The sequence below is a fragment of the Hesperophylax consimilis genome, chromosome 8 (assembly GCF_061612785.1).
Source record: "Hesperophylax consimilis isolate HC1 chromosome 8, BYU_Hcon_1.0, whole genome shotgun sequence".
Classification (NCBI taxonomy): domain Eukaryota; kingdom Metazoa; phylum Arthropoda; class Insecta; order Trichoptera; family Limnephilidae; genus Hesperophylax; species Hesperophylax consimilis.
In genome coordinates this window covers 31728512-31746530 of record NC_142843.1, presented here as the reverse complement: position 1 = coordinate 31746530, position 18019 = coordinate 31728512, and the positions used below count along the sequence as shown (strand labels likewise).

At 33.9% G+C, this 18019-nt stretch overlaps 1 protein-coding gene across 2 annotated transcripts in view; it reads right to left on the bottom strand.

Moving 5' to 3' along the window:
* Positions 1 to 12830, bottom strand: part of LOC149421895 (protein-tyrosine sulfotransferase-like) — a 399323-nt gene extending 386493 nt beyond the window's left edge. For both annotated transcript variants that reach the window (XM_089634138.1, XM_089634137.1), the window contains exon 1: positions 12649 to 12830. The gene's annotated coding sequence lies outside the window, so the exon portion shown is untranslated. The remainder of the gene's footprint in view (positions 1 to 12648) is intronic.
* Between the last annotated feature and the right edge of the window lie 5189 nt (positions 12831 to 18019).

The following is an 18019-nucleotide window of genomic DNA, read 5'->3' as shown; positions in this document are numbered from 1 at the left end:
CGTTTTACAAATTATTACAGTGGTTTATATTGCAGTACAGAGAAAAAAGTACAGAAAAAAGGTATAAAACATGAATAACATAGGTTGATTTAGGTAAAACTGTGTGTGGGTGATATTATATGTAACGTGAGCACCTCACTAGGAGAACCTGTGCTGAGGTGTTAACGTGTTTGAGATTAAGGACGGGTTGTTCTATAAATGGAATCAGTAAATATATCACCCCAAACTTGTGGCCCAGAACATGCATCATATTGGTTGAGTGTGTGTGTGTATGATAGCTGGTTGTGTGTATTGCAGAAAAATGTAACATTTTGTCTCGCGTTCCTATTCGGTACATGCAATTTAATAGTGGCGACGATGGCGGGACTGCCAATTAAGTTATTCAATAATGCGATAAATTAAACAATAGAACTGTTTCAAATGTTGGACTAATCCCAAAATACAGGAAAAAGCACTATGTATAGGCCAGTGCAATTAGCGCCAAAAAGGGGGTCGCGATCGAAGTAATTCCGGTAGTCCCAATTTTTTTATATGTTATATAAACTGATCCCCTGATGTAAAATCTGAGTTTCCGACCTTGGCGCACCTGTGCTCGCGCCGCCATTTTGAAAAAACTGGCCGAAATCGGACAAAAATCTAGTTTTTTCCAAATATCTCATTTCCAATGCAAATTTCGGGTAATGTATCTTAACAAGTATAATAGAACATAAACTAACCTACAACTTTTATAAAAACAAATTTCTTCTATCTCTAATAGGTACCGATGTAGAAAGTCGTAAAGGTGCGTATATTTTTGAAAAAACAAGTTTTTGCGCGACTAGGTTTGTTTTTTTATAAATACCTCGTTTCCAGTGGAATTTCATGAAAATTTTATGGATACCAATTATGTAGAACTTAAAATTTCGAAAAAAGCTGTGCAGTTTTTAGGTTTATAGAGTTTTTTTGCCGATATAAAGAATAAACAAATCTAGGTAGGTACGCACAGAAAATCTATCACGTTATTAGATTTTTGTTTGCATTTTTAAATACATATATCTATAAATTTACTAGAGGGCACTTCGGTATGGGGGTGGCTACCGCCCCACCCTTCTACTCCACCCCTCCGATTCTGATGAGATCGATGAAAACATCTGGAGGTTTGACCCAAGAACGGGGAATCACAGACAGTTCCATCCTTCGTTGGACTACTGGATTCGTTTATCTGCATAACATTTTGGAGGGTATCGAGTCATTCTGTGGGATTGAATGGAAATTAGCTATGTCTAAAGTTATCAACCAGAACTTTGGAAACCTACACTTAAAACGTAATGATGCGATAGTTTCTCTTGCGGCGGTGACCAGCAGTGTCAAAAATCAGGGTATGACTATGACAATAGATCCATTAATGCTATTCCATCGTATGTGTATTGCCAAAAAGTCTGAAAGTGAACTTAAAGAATACATTTTTAATATGAACTCTCTCCTGTACCATTGTCTTTTTTCTCAGAGGAAGGCATGCGCAAAGGAACAAAGTCTATATTTTATTCATCATTCAACCCTCTACCAAATAATACAGAACTGGGAAGCAGTAAAATACACGTAATTGATGGAGGATATTTACTGCACAAAGTTGTATGGGGTCGTGCTCAACCTTTTTCAGTAATTTTCCAGCAATATGTCAGGTATGTACAAAATCATTATGGATCCAATGCAGTAGTGGTATTCGATGGATACCCAGATTTTATGGAAAAGAAAAGCACTAAAGGGGTGGAAAGAGCACGGCGTGCCAGAGTTACAACTTCTGCTAAAGTTTTGTTTTTTGAAAGCATGCACCCACAAGTGCCACAGGAAAAGTTTCTGGAAAATGAGAAGAACAAGTCTCGTTTTATTTCCCTACTCAGAACCTCATTTGCACGATCCCACATAACGACAGTACAAGCTGAAGAGGATGCTGACGTTCTCATAGTGAACACAGCAAATTCGTTGTCATCTCAACATGATGTAGTCATAATCGTTGGTCAGGATATTGATCTGCTGGTACTCCTCACAGCTCTCTCACTTCCCAACGTATATTACCAAAAAGTTGGAAAAGGTAAATCACCTAACGCGTTGTACTCGAACAAATGTTTTAAACACATTGAAATAGTTGAAAACATTTTAATTCCTTCATGCCATAAGTAGTTGCGATACAACTGGAGCTCCGTTCGGTCAAGGCAAACACAAATTTTGAATGAAGTTGTTCGTGTATTTCAAGACCCAAAAGCAAAGACAGAAACAATCACTTTGGCTGCTGAACAACTATTTGCACTTTTGTATGGCGGCAACGAGAAATCAAAATTGGAAAATTTAAGGTACATCGTTTTTGTCAAAGGAGTGAAAAAGAACAAATTCAATTTATCCAGGCTACCACCCACCAAAGATGCAGTCCAGCAACACGCTTCAAGAACATACTTGCAAGTGCAGACTTGGCTTGGTCACGATAAAGATCCGACTGAATGGGGGTGGAAAAAGGATGCTGTTGGGTTACTTACTCCAGTAACAATGTTGAAGGAAGCTGCACCTCAGGCCTTGCTGAACTTCATATCATGTCAATGCAAAAAAGGTTGCGCTGGAAAGTGCACCTGCAGAAAGTCGGGTTTGAAATGTTCCCTACTCTGCATTCATTGCAATGGCAACTCCTGCGAGAATGCTGTAGAAGCCTTCGTTGATGACGATGACGAGGAATATGATGACCCAGTCGCCACAAATTTGGGTGATAAGACAGATGAAGAAGCTATTCAGGGCCAGAATTAAGAAACTATAGTCAAGGGCTCGTACTTCTGTCTAAACTGATCTACCATTAATTTTATTTTTTGTTATGCTGACAACTTAACTAATAAAGAAAAGAATGTCAATAAATGTTAATTTTACGAAAATACCAATTTTTTTATATTTTTTATGTACCTTATCATCTTAATTGTATTAATAATCTTAAATGTATGTTGTGATTACGTTGATAGGCATGTCAGACCAAGCTGCGAGCACAAATGTAGTGGCTTGGCCTATTTTAGTGGTCTTCCCATTGGGAATGTATGGCGACCGATATGCTGAAATAGTCTATCTACTATATTTATAGCTAGGTCTGACACAGGCATGACGATTGTTGTCAACGTATATGTTCTTAGAACAATAATTGTTAAAGAAAAATAAAATCAAGGAATGCCAAGTTTAAAACACCTAACCTCTGTTTCAATTTTTGGCCTGGTTTTGGTGGATTAAAGTTTGGATACGTAATAGACATAAAAAATATAAATTATATACCTATTTCTTTAACGAAATTTTATTTTCTACAAAATTATTATCAATATATTTTTCACAAAATTGTACTGGAAACGAGGTATTTATAAAAATCCAAACCTAGTCGCGTAAAAAACTTGTTTTTTCAAAAATATACGCACCTTTACGACTTTCTACCTCGGTACCTATTAGAGATAGAAGAAATTTGTTTGTATAAAAGTTGTAGGTTATTTTATGTTCTATTATACTTGTTAAGATACTTTACCCGAAATTTGCATTGGAAATGAGATATTTGGGAAAAACTAGATTTTTGCCCGATTTCGGCCAGTTTTTTCAAAATGGCGGCGCGAGCACAGGTGCGCCAAGGTCGGAAACTCAGATTTTACATCAGGGGATCAGTTTATATAACATATAAAAAATTGGGACTACCAGAATTACTTCGATCGCGAATCGCTAATTGCACTGGCCTAGTAGTCAGTATTGGGAATATGTTCTTCATCAACACGGAACTACATTCCGAGGCCCAATATTTCAAATCCCCCACAAGTAATCTCATTCCTCTACAATCTCGGGTTATTACATCCTGCTCCAGCCTACCTCTCCATTTAAATACCCATTTGTTCATGATCTTTGATGACCCAATTGCCATATTTCAACATGATCAACCCATCGAAGCCTTCGAGACCTACATAATCTAACAATGGTCTCACGCTCACTTAAATAAATGTTAGCTCATTTTTATTTAGTACCTATAAGAATATGATCAAGGTTAACTTTGGCGAGTATTGAGGTTGAATGTAATAAGTAACTAAAATTACACAATTAATAAAAATTCAGCAAACGGAATATTATTTTCCTACTTTGGTCTTCATTTCCCATTCTCATAATGTTAGTATTAATACAAACCCCGTGGAGGTATTTCTTTGCATTATACATAAATACATACTTAAATAACCTACAAAACTTAAAAAAGGACAATGTAAACTTATTTTCTACAGTGTTCTACAATAAAGATACAATACGCTGTCCAATATTAATCGTGTTATAAACTCTATTCCCCCGGAGAACGCTAATTTAAAACAGATTATAAAGTTTTCAAAGAGAAGCTTAACGGTTTTCCCCACGTTTGAGAATTAGAATCTCTTTCTTCTCTACACAAGAAAAAGCTTCAAATAGAAAAGAAAGAGTAACCAGTAAATACGCAATTAAATCAACGTTCGTCTGATGTAGGTATACTACATACAATCCGAAATCTTAATAAAAAAGACGTAGCCATACTGGAAAGATCAGTAGTGAAAGGTCAGAGTTTATCGACGAAACGTTTTTGACATAAATATTCCGCCACAATACTAATTTAATACTAAGTAATATTCATGTTACCATACGGAAAAAAAATATATCTTAGATACACATTATTATTATTAGTATTCGTGATAAAATTATTCATAGTTTTCTGATTGGGGCGTAGCGAAAACTTTCTGGATGGTCATGAACTTTCTGTGCGCCGCGTGAATTATTTTACCCTCACGCTAAGATAATTCCATAACTACTTCGGTATCCATCGAAATTTCGGGGTTCAACCTAAGAGTCAAATTGCCACAGGTTGTCAACATCTTATATCAAAAATTTATTACTAATTTGAAAATGTTCATGGTTTATTTTTACTGCCCATCAGAAACGAGCGGCTTTTAAATGGGTCAGGCAGATATTCATCGGAGATTTACACACGTAATAAACAATCGAGCCGAACTTGAGTGCAACAAAATCTGGTATCCATGTTTGTAGGTATAATCTTTTAAAACCGCAAAGAGATCTGTCATTCTTTATAAAAGTAAATAAATAACATTCTAGACGCACGTGTTTTTCAGTGTTCATTAAAACTTGACGTAGCGTCGATCGTCTAGCAAAATAACAATGTCTACGATATTAAAAAAAATATCATACGTAACTAATTTTGCGTAATTTATAACATGTTGTCAATATAATCGACAGCCTAAATAAAAGGACCATCAAGAACCAAATAATGAAACAACAGGATTTTTTTTCTCTGAAATAATCTTTTTTTAATTTAGGAAATTGAATTCAAATTCGTGGTTAATATTAGACTACCTATAATTTTTTTTTTAATTTTTATTCTCGTGCGTATATTTTACAGATGATTACAGTTAGTTTGGTGTAAATGAAAATATTCATAATTATATTACAAGGGAGCCATGGCTGAATCATTGAGTTAAAAAATAGATTTCAATTATATAAACGGTACTTTAAAATGTTAAGATGTCATCATGCGAAGAATAGTTGTTTGCAATGAATACAAATAATGTGAAGGTTATCTTTTTTTTAATTTAGAATTGAATTCAAATTCGTGGTTAATATTAGACTACCTATAGAGTTTTTTTTTTAATTTTTATTCTCGTGCGTATATTTTACAGATGATTACAGTTACATAGCTAATAAGTTTCAGTAATACAGCAGATGTTAATAATCGACTTATTCATTCAGATCGTCATTATTTGGGTAACATCTTTTTTTTATTTATTTTTCGGTATAACTTTATTGAGAAAACTTTAATTAAACTTTATTGATTAAAACCTCAAATTGTAATATTTAATTATTGAAGACAATATTAGCTATTTCTAAACGAAAATCTGAAACAGAAAAATCAGAAAAGGATACGGTCACATCTAGGACCGGTGTCCCGGCAAGACAAGGGTCCTGGGTTCGAGTTATTTAGGTTCGTTTAGAAGTCGCTAATATTGTCTTCAATAATTATTTTTTTTTACATCAATCGGGTATAATAATATCTGTATCCGACAAGTATACGGATGCAACTCCAAAACACGAAAAGTTCAGGAGAGCCGAAAAACATATTTCCACAAATATTTTGATAGTAATGTAAATATATATATTATTTTTTTTTCAATTATCTATCTTAATATAGTTGTGAGAGATTTAGAAGTTACGAGAGATTTGAAAAAACATGGTTTTTCGGCTCCTGAACATTTTGTGTCTTTGGACTTGTACCCGTATGCTTCTTAGGCACAAGTTTATTTAAATACAATAATTTATATGAAGATGAAAAAATTTAAATATTTCTGTAAGAAAGTGATCGAAAAAAGTTTAATACCTATTCTTCATTTCTCTTTTGAAATATCTGTTTATTAGTTGGAAGTACTTCAATCATGGCGGCGAAATTAGAATTTTATTCACGTTACAAAAAATCTCGGCAACCTCAAAAAATCTTCATTCGAAATTTTAATAAAAAGTTCTTTAAATTTATTCACACGAAAATCGTAAATTATTTCCATATCATTCCAATTCCGGCTAAATTTCCGTCTAAAATTTAAACTTCCAACCAGAAAACTTCTCTTTCATGCTTTTGGATTTAAATAATAAGCGTCAATCCCTGAGAACCAAGCGATACGTACGGTATTGAGCTCATCGACCAAATATTTTTTGTATCATAATTGTTATTGTTATACTTAGAAATTCTAAATAGTGTTTGTTAAATATAATATATTTTCCAATAATTTAATACAAGCGGAAACATTCAAATTAAATGAGGTACTTGTTTAACGTGCCTAGTAGTTGTTTAGCAGAAATTCAAATGTGTCATCAAATAGCCATTCAACGCAATTTTATAGAATTAATAATCTGACAACTTAATAACATGATAGTTGTCCTCTTCTAATGATCGCAATTCAAAAGCTGAAACGGTTTTGGCAAAAAACAAAATGGCGCTGAATTTCCATTTGATGACTTTGTCACAAGTGAATTTCTGCGAAACAACTGGGCTTTATTTGTGTACCCAGTCATTGATAAAACGCGAATGTTATGGGGTCCGGAGACGATCAGTGTCAATAAATTAATGTCTATGTGTTTCCGTCATTGCCAATGTACATTGAAGTACGATTGACGGAATTTCAACGGACCCGTCAGTACTTTGGCCCCAGTTGCTGTTATCGCGGACGGGTTATGGCGAATAATGCTTACTGCTAAGGACGCGTTTTGATTGAAGCGATATATTTTTAATGAGATTAACTTTATTCAACACACAAAATTTACAAAGCGATTTATCAAATGTTTTGGGAAACGCCAGTGGTTTTTATGTAGGAATTACATGTTGTAGTCCAAGTCGCTCGAGACAGAATAAAGTTCCTAGAATAAATTTCAAAATTCACTCGCGCATGCGTCCCAGTGTGGCGATTGACAAGATCTTGCCAGTGTCTAAAAGTAATAATTACTACAGTGTGTTGATGTCTGCGAAAACACAACCTAAAATGTGCGTATAGAGTGATAATCTTTGAATTTTCCTTTCCATAGCCCCGGGAAATCGCGATGTAATGCAATTATAAATAAAACAAATCTCGTTCTGCGATAAAACTGAATTTTAAAGGGCTCTATAGATGGAGCAATTGAACGAATGATTGTCAAGCGCACAGGGATACGATAATTCCGCTGCGTCAATATGCGCTCCCTCAAAATACAAATTATTCCCCCCGCCAACGTGAAGTCTCAATTGACCCGATAAATTATTAACAATAATTGTCAATCGCATCAAAAATGTAACTACATTTTGACAATTGATATTGATCGTCTCCGGAGCACTTAACGCGAGTAGAGAAAACGTAAAGACTTAGTATTATTTCGTAATAAATTGCAAGCATTTGGAAGCTTACCAAAAATGACATCTCTTCTTTTGTTACCTAACGAGAGGTTATCAGTACAAAAGATAAATAAGTATACTAGTACGTTCAGAGGCGGCTCTAGGAGTCCAGAAGTGGAATGTAAATCGAAAAAAATGAATACGAAATGATAAAAATCTATTTTTACCAATGTATTAGTGGGTAAGTACCTTTTTGTAAATTCCTACCTTGGCTTTGTGCTTGTGTGTATATTACTGACTTTTTCCTTTTCTGGTTGTTCTTCTTAACTTCCCTTTTTCTATTTTTGTACTGTTTCGTATGTGAAATTTATAATTTTGATAATAAAATACCAATGCAAAATTGTACATATTAACTCCCACGTATGTATTGTAAATTCCTCTTTTCCTACAATGAGTTTTGTAACTCATCGGGATTGCTCTAGCAAGAAATAAAAATAAAGTAGTAGGTAACTGACATGTAATGACAATAACAATACATACGTAATGTATGTAATTAATTTTCCGGTACTCACATATTTTGAAGCCGGTAGTACAGTATTGTTTAATAGAAGATTATTTATCTAATTATTTACACATATTACTAATTAATGTTTATTTTTCTTTTGAAAGATCTTTTCCTATTATTTTTTTAAATCAATAATTCCATCCTCAGTCCATTGTTTAAAAAGCAAAATCTTTAAACACTTTATTTTGCTCTCTTCTAACATAAACTAATTGTCAATTTATTTGAATACGTTTGTCATGGATTCAATGAATTGTTTGCGATTTCTTTCAATACGATATCCACAGAATTAGACATTTAAAATTATTTCAAGTAAATTACAGTCAACAACGATCAACAGAATTTGGCGAACTAATATTCAAGATGGCTATCGTTTGTCACATAAAAAACTTTCGACTGACATTTTTTCACATCTCCCTTTAATACCTTAATAATCCTAGGTCGTAGATATCTGCGTCCATGTCCGAAAAACAGTAAAAAATAAATTTTGTATGATATTAAGCATACGTCAGACATGATAGTGTTTACCTCCTTTGTCTGTATAGCAAAGAGAAAGAAAGAAGATGATTTTGGGACAAAATTTAAAGTGACCCACGATAGGTATATAAGTACAATAATTTATCATTTGGACGCTAGATGGCACTGGAATAAATCGAAAAACTTACGAGTTTGCACGAATATTAAAAATAAATCAATAATCGGGTATATTGTTAAATTTTTTTAATATTAATACTATTGCAGCATATTTTTGGGAGGTCATTGACCAAATAACCCCCTTAGAAGAGCCGCCACTGAATACGTTCACAATATTTATTGTACAATAATAATAATAGTAAAGGGAAATATTTTCAGCTCGCAACGTCATTGCCATTATGATATCAGACGAAAGATATAAACTCAATCTGATATATGGGATTGGCATATATCAGCATATAGCTCGCCATACATTCTCATTTGGAATGTTTAGCGAGCTATATTCTGATATAGGTCAAACCTACATATTAAATTATGAGGTTATATCTCTCGTCTGACTAGCCTTTAAAAAATTAAATCAATTATGAAAAAATAAGTCAAGACTCAATATAGGTACCTACCTAATTATGTGCTATTTTTTTCATTGGGAAAATGATTTCGTAAAGAGTGTTGAAATCTCGAGCGTCTAGTATTGAAATCTCGAGCGTCTAGTATTGAATAAAAATAAATTCACGAAGTTTGACCCGAGTAAACGATAGCAACTGAAGATTGCTTTTTCAGCTATTTGAGCATTATGAAGTCAAGGATTTTTGGTTAAACACGCGTAGTCAGACTGTAGATACCGTGCCAGAATTAGCATACAATATTGCCTTCAAGCATTGAATGATAATAATTATTATGTAGAATTTGAACATCGAATGATAATTTATATGCCATAGGTGCTTACTGGCAACTGATAACCAAATTGTAATGAAATATAGTACGATGTTCCACGTGGATCAATCTCGCACGGAATCTGATTTATATATGACCGGTCAGTGGTTGAGTGGGCATAGCGCTTGGGTCTCACCCGAGCGTCGCGTGTTCGATTCCTCGGCTGGCTAAGTCCTCCATCACAACACAAGCAACATTTTCGGCTTTCTGTGGTGGTAGTAGGAGATTTTCAAACATTGTTGGGTTATTCGTAACCCGGGAATGTTTGTCTTTCTTTTAAAAAAAAAAAAAAAAAAAAAAATATGGATGTATATCTTGGAAGGCAATTGTTATTGTAATTATAATTAATTTTTCCGACTTTATGTCAGGGTTAAATCTTACCCATAGGAAAAACTAAATACCATACTATCATTTTGATTTCGAGAAACTTCCCATTGGAAAACAATATTAACAGCCTGGGTCATAGAGCAATACATTATTGGGTAGGTACTAAGATTAACGAATTTCCGCAATACTTGAATGTGTTCTATTTTTAAAGATTTACACATTAACTAAATAAAAGCGAGGAGTTTTGTTTATTGACAGAGGCGGGAAATAAGAGGTTCGGAGTTCAGATAAGAGGATCAGGATGAAGATTGGTTAAAGGTTAGGATAGATAGGTATCTTAATTAAATGTGTTCTGTACAATGTACATAATGCTACACCACAATGTGTTGATCTAATTTAACAAATTTTACCAAATTATTACGTGTACGGTAGACACGCAACAACAATTTACTTTATACTAATAATAATAATAATATTTGGATGATTTGTATAGCGTCGTTTTTGTTTATCTTATCACTAGCTTTTACCAGCGGCTTCGCTCGTATTAGGGAAAAATTACTATACGAAGAATTTTCCCACGGGAATGAAATGTTTTTCCTGGATATAAGTACCCTATGTCAGTGGTCTCCAACATTTTTGTCGCCGCGGACCGGTCAACGTCTGACAATTTTGCCGCGGCCCCCTGAGGGTGGTTAAATAAAATAAAATTAAATGTTAATATCTAAAACGTTTTAATATTTTTATTGAATTGTGTCCAACGGTATTGTGCCGGCGGTAACTTAGCGTAAATATGTTTTCAACAGAATAAGTTTTTTTTCGCGGCCCGGTACCATTTGCTCCACGGACCGGTACCGGTCCGCGGATTGAGGGTTGGGGACCACTGCCCTATGTCATTTCCCTATGCAAAAATCACATCGATCGGTTGCTCCCTTGTGACGTGTAAGAACGACAAACAAACAAACAGTTTCGTATTTATATTATTAGTTAGGATATTAAGAAAGTAAAAATAAAGGGTAATATACAGAAAATAGTTAATACTCACATTTTTATTGTAAAAATACTTTGTAGTAGATACTAATGAGAAGTAAGCATTTCCGTTTCCGGAAATGGAAAATAACACATTTTATTAAAATTAAAACCCATCGTTACTTGGCGGCCATTATTATTTTGAAGTTTTTAGATTAGTTTTTTCTTCTTTTGTCTAAACCAAAATATGAACCTATGAACATAAAATAAGTTCTTAGGTTGGCAGTTTGGGTTTCACATAAATAAATAAAAAAACTAGCCTAAAAATTATTATGTCAAAACAAATATTATGGCTTGAAGAAAATATTATTTTCCATTTTCGGAAACGGAAAAACTTACTTCTCATTTTTATCTAACTGATACACAGCGGTATTTCTATTAAAAGTGCGTATTTTCTGTGTATTTACCAAAATAAATTATTATCGTTTAAATACAAGAACAAAACGAGCATACACATAACATCATTATAATCCCCGAACAGTAAACACTACCAACAGTTGTTTTGTCTCCGAATAAACCCATTTTTAATTAATTTTTTAAAAACATATTTTTGGTAGAAATTAATGCTTGTTAGTGGTTTACCTAAGTGAGCTAAACTTCACATTATTTGAAGACTTTCCGGTTTTCTCGATTCCTGGACAAATCCGTTAAAAAATTAATAATGTTTGCTCGTCACAAACTGGTTTCAATGAACACGCAAAGAATAACGTAGGTGCGTCTCGTACCAATATGTATTTGTATAAACTCAATAATCCAATACTATTTGAAATCAATGTATTAACAGGATTATTGACAACTTTTTAACGATCCGCACGATAGACAACTTATACAAAGTATCGTTAATAATTAGTACTACAACCTTTAAACTTTGAAAATGTTTTGAACCAAATTTTATAAGACACGAATCGAGTGTAAGGTCACCGTTTTGCAACCCGAATACAATATTGACAGCCGGCATTGTTGTTGGGATGTAGAGAACTGTAGATTGTACAAACTGTATCATAATTGAAATATGTACTCTGTTACTTTGCATAATAAACATTATGTATTGTACATACTTGCTGGCACAACATTTAATTTAATAGTTGCAAATTATAATGTAAATGATGTTCACATTTGATAATTAGATAACGAGTAGGTACTTAATCATCTAATTGTAAATTAAGTCTAAAATGCTGTCAAAATATCTTCCGAATCCGAGGATTCTCACAACCATGTGCACCTGATAATATGTAAACAAAATTACGTCAAACCTTGTAAAAGGCTTACAGCACGACAATTGTTATATTGATATAATTGGACATTCTACGAGGCAACTACGGTCAATTTTAGGGAGAGAAATTGTAATTAAACACATTCTAGGCGATATTTACTGTTATAAACCGAATGACATGTTACACGTTCATCTTGGAACCAGCTGAGTATGTGGTAAAATAACAGAAACAACCTCAAAATTGTCACTTACCGGTCATATAATCTGCGGGGAAAAACACGCACAACAACAACACTTTCATTAGATGACACAATTCAGTCCCGAGTTATTCACAATATCACGAAATGAGAACTTATTTACTCGAATAGGTTATAACAGCTACGAAACATAGGACGGCAACTGTCAAACGCGGCCGACAAATGACTGAAGAGCGAGCGCCTTCATCTGGCGGCCGATACCGGAACTAACCAACTGCGCGCGCATATTTCGACGATTCAAATGTCAGTACTGTTTTTATAAATATTGTTCACATTTTGTACTAATAACGATTCATTTCATATAAATTTGATTATCAGTATCAATAAAGAGGGAAAATCGCTGTATTTATAATAGTTATTATACGAATATGATTGCCGTCTCTTTAATTAAGATGCAATGGTTACTAAAAAAAATAACCATTAAAAATGCTTCTTTCTGGTCAACTGAATTTTGTTCCGGTGATCATTTTGACAATTTCGGTGATCTAATAAATGCTTGCTATAAATTAACCTATGTTGTATTTAAATTTTGTTTACACTTTGGCGATACAACCGCACTTTTTTTTAAAATTTCATGAAACTTTCTAGAATTTTTCCTATGCGGTACCTATTTATGTTCGAATTATTGTAATCATTTATAGATAATATGCATATTAAATAATAAATAACTGTCACCATCGATCAAATGTACATCAATGCCTGTCACTATCATTAATTTCCTAAAATATAATTTATTATAGACGCCTGTATAACAACGACATAAATAATAACAATATTTTCATTGGTTCAGATGTGGACTGTAGACCACAGATTTATTACTTGGGTAGATTGGTTGTGATGTCAGAACAGCAGATTCAACCAAAGGGTGTGTTTTAATGTGATGGTGTTCAATTATTTTTTAAATGAAGATTTATTAATTCCACCCATAATAATACTTAATAAAACTTATGTATTAAGAATTGAGAATTGTATCGTAATTGACGACAAACTTCATTGGGATGCACACATCGAAGGAACCTCAAAAAAGCTAACAAAACTCATCTATTTCTTCAAAAAATTACGAAATATCTTGTCAACTACAGATCTAAAGAGAGTATATTATGCTCTATGCCACTCTCTACTGGAATATGGAATAATAGGATGGGGCTCAGCATCATCAAACCATATTAAACTACTAAAGAAAACTCAAAATTGGATCATAAAGACCATATTAAAGCTCCCCGTAAGGACGCCAACTACTGATATTTTTAATCTGTTTGATGTTCCAAGTTTACAAAAAATCTATGCTAAAAATATTCTAGTTCATCACTTAAAAAATAAACCAGAGGCAAACCCCTCCCACGATCATAAAACCAGAGCCAAGCAAACAGACATGCTAAATATTCCTAAATGTAATTCTACCTTTGGACAAAGAAACTCTGAATTTTTAGCAATAAAATTATATAATAAACTCCCTCTCAACATCAAACAAAGGAAAACGAAAAATAACTACATTAAGGACGTCACATCTTGGCTTAAGGAAATATCGGAAGAAGAACTAGCTAATATATTTAAAACATCATCTTAGTTGCTGAAAACTTATACTAACATAATATATAGTCCCCCTCAGCACAGGATCTCCTAGTGAGGAGGACTTCAATGATCTGTTTTAATTTTATATATATATTTTATTTCATGTGCCATCCAAAAATGTACGTAATTATTTAAAAAAGTAACTAAATAAAAAAATTAAAAAAATAAAAAGAATCAGCGTTCATTGATCTATATGATTATGTTTATTTTTTAACTATACTTTTTTTCACTGAAGTTCCTTACTGTTCATAATAAAATATATATTCAGTATCAGCGTTTGTTAACCTACATTTTCTATATAAATAAAAATGTTCGTTTGTCCCTAATCTTAAATCTACAAAAGTTCTTCACCGATTGCTTTGAAATATTGACACAACTTTGCATTCAAATACGCGTGCTTTTATACAGGGTGTATCGGCAAGTACCCGACAGACTTTAACCAGCTATTCCTCGGCACATTTGGAGTAAAAAATGTTATGGGCGCTTTGCTGTCCGGTAACATTTTTTTTCCATTAAAAACAAAAAATAAATAAAAAATCCACACTCCGTCACTGTCATTTGCCTTGTTTCTCGCGTTCAACAGCTGTTATTAGCAAGTGCGTCAAAAAGTGTCCTCGCTCTTTCGTATACACTAAATAATAATAATTTCTTTTTTTTGTAAACTTATTTTTTAAGACAAGATTTTTTATGCATAGCACAAAGGGTAACAATTATTTTACAAGCAATAATTATTCGCCTGAAACACTCATTTAGTGAGAGAGTTAGTACTTACAATGCCTTTCTCATATAAAATAAAGTTGGTTGTTTTCAGGTGAAAAAATGTAACAAGCAGTAATTGTTGAATGAAACACTAGTATATATTGAATTATTTCGCGGATAAGAGATAAGCCGCCATAGCTCAGTGGTCAGAGCTGCCGCACCATCACATAGCAACGGCCACAAACATCACCGCGCCCGCGCCCGCCCCGCCTCGTCTACACACAATATCAACTGCTACTCGCAATATAACTTTAAACGTGCTAATATAGAACTGTGTCAAAACATTCTGTCACATTTTGACTGGAAATTTCTTAAAAGTATACATTCTGTTGATTTTGCGGTAGAGTATTTTTATAATGTTTTAACAAGTGTTTTCGATTTATGTGTTCCAATTAAGAAGTCAATAAATGTGAGTGCAACCTACCCGGTATGGTTCACAAAATCAATTATTGACAAAATAAAAATCAAGGAAGCGCATCGCAGAAAATATAGAGTACACAAAAAGCAATCAGACTACTTATTGTTTTCTGCGATGCGATCCGAGCTCAAAAAAGATATTGTCATAACTAAACGACAATATTTAAACAGAATTCAGGACGGGATTATAGACAATGTCAAATGCTTCTGGGATTTTATAAAATCACAGAAAGCTAACTCCAGGTCACATAACGGCCTGAATAGTGGAGACAAATTTATAACGGACTCAGAATCTATCTGTCAGAAATTTGCAGACTACTTTCAATCTGTGTATGATAGTGAAACCCCTAATCTTAGTACAGATTTTACGCGAACAGAGGTCCCATGGAACGTAGGTAACATTTCCCTAAGATTAACGAACCCGACAGAGGTAGAAGCTTATATCCGTAAACTGAAGACTGACAAGGCTACAGGGCCGGATGGAATCCCTTCCAGTACTATCATTAGCATAGCGCCAATGATAAGTGAAGCTCTTTGTCATATATTTAATACCAGTATTTTGACTTCTACTTTCCCCCAGATATGGAAACTGACCCGAGTCAGTCCCATTTTCAAGGCTGGTGACAAGACAGACGTCAAGAACTACAGACCGGTAGCCGTATTATCAGTGCTACCAAAACTATTTGAAAAAATGATTTGTGACAAATTAAGTCTACAGATTATGCCATTCATTGGAGAAAATCAACACGGTTTCCTTCCAAAGAAATCAACAGTCACAAATCTGCTTACTTTCTCGAGATTGGTAGCCACCGGTTTAGACTCAAGGCACCAAACAGATGTAGTTTACACCGACTTTGCCAAAGCATTTGACCGTGTTAACCATGATATCTTACTGAGGAAAATGTTTAAACTAGGCTTCGACCTACCAACACTAAACTTTTTCTCATCATATTTAAAATCCAGAAAACAATTTGTTTCGGTAAATGGACATAATTCAAAAAAATTCTCAGCGAAATCTGGAATTCCACAAGGGTCTTACCTCGGACCGCTGTTGTTTCTAATACTAATAAATGACATCCAAAACTATGTTAAGAATAGTAAATGTCTACTGTTTGCAGATGACCTTAAAATTCTAATGGAAATAAGCTCCCAACAAGATTGTCTTAAAATGCAAGCTGATCTGGATGCACTATCTGAATGGTCGTTGATAAACAAATTAGATTTCAATACAAAAAAATGTGTCACTATGTCTTACACTCGCTCTTTAAACACTATACTTTACGATTATAAGATAAAGGGCGAAACACTATCACGTGTAAATTCCGTAAAGGATCTCGGTGTCGTCTTTGATCCCGAACTGAAATTCTCTGGCCATATATCGCAGCTCACTCAGTCTTGCTACAAACTTCTTGGGTTCGTCATTAGGACATGCAAGCAGTTCAATAACCAAGATGCTATGTTAGCATTGTTCGATGGCATACTGAGAAGCAAGCTGGAGTATGCGAGCGATGTTTGGGCACCGTACCACCAGAAGTACATTGAAATGATAGAGCAAATCCAGAAGAAATTCCTCAGGTATGTCTATATGCGGACGCATGGAACCTATCCCAGATTCATGCACCATATCGACTTACTTGAGGAAACCAATTCTGTGAGTCTGGAAACTAGGCGGAAAGCAAGCCTAGCCACTATATCTTTCAAAATTTGGAACAATTTTATTGATAGCCCATTCCTCTTGGGATGCTATGATTTATATGTACCAGACCACTACAGCCGAAGTCGATACCATGACTTATTTAGAGTACCAAAAGGCAAAACCGACGTCCTGGCAAAGCATAGCATGACGAGGGGAGTGGTGCTGTTGAACGAACTAGCAAAGAATTTGGATGTAAATGACTGTTCTTTAAACGACCTAAAACAATTATTGAAGAGTCACTTACCCAAATGCTGATATGATGTAAAATTATACTGTTTGTAAAATTGTACTGTAACTGGAACGAATGTTCTGTTGTGCAATAAAAAAAAAAATAAAAAAAAAAAAGTGGGAGGTGGGAAGTAAAAGGTACAGTTTCACATAAAATGCAGTCCAAACATTAAAAAATAAAGGTTGAGTAGAACAGACAACAAGGGAAAACAAAAAGGGACAAAAAGTGAAACAAAAAATAATAATATATTATTTTATGTACCTACCCATCTTTCAACATCATCAATGTCTTTCAATGGCTTTTTTTAATTAGTACTAAAATTGTAATAATTTGTTAGTAGAAATGGTCGCCTACATAAATAAACCGATCACTACTACTTAACCGCTCGACTACTTCGTCCAGGTTACATTGTCCCTGTGACTTTGCTGTCACTGGAACCGCCGAAGTATTTTTTTCCAGAAATCGGTTATTTTTGGAACTGATTAATTTTTGAATTTTTTAACATGAATGTTATTATAAACATAAAATCCAAAATATAAATTACAGATCTCACTGAAGAAGGTGAAAATTTCAAATATCGCTGTTTATTTTAGGGAACCGGTTCCTTTTCTTCCGAATTTCTCTTGCCACCTCCCCACCCACCAAAGAACTTTATCCGCAGTGACTTCAATATTAATTAATACTTAATCTGGG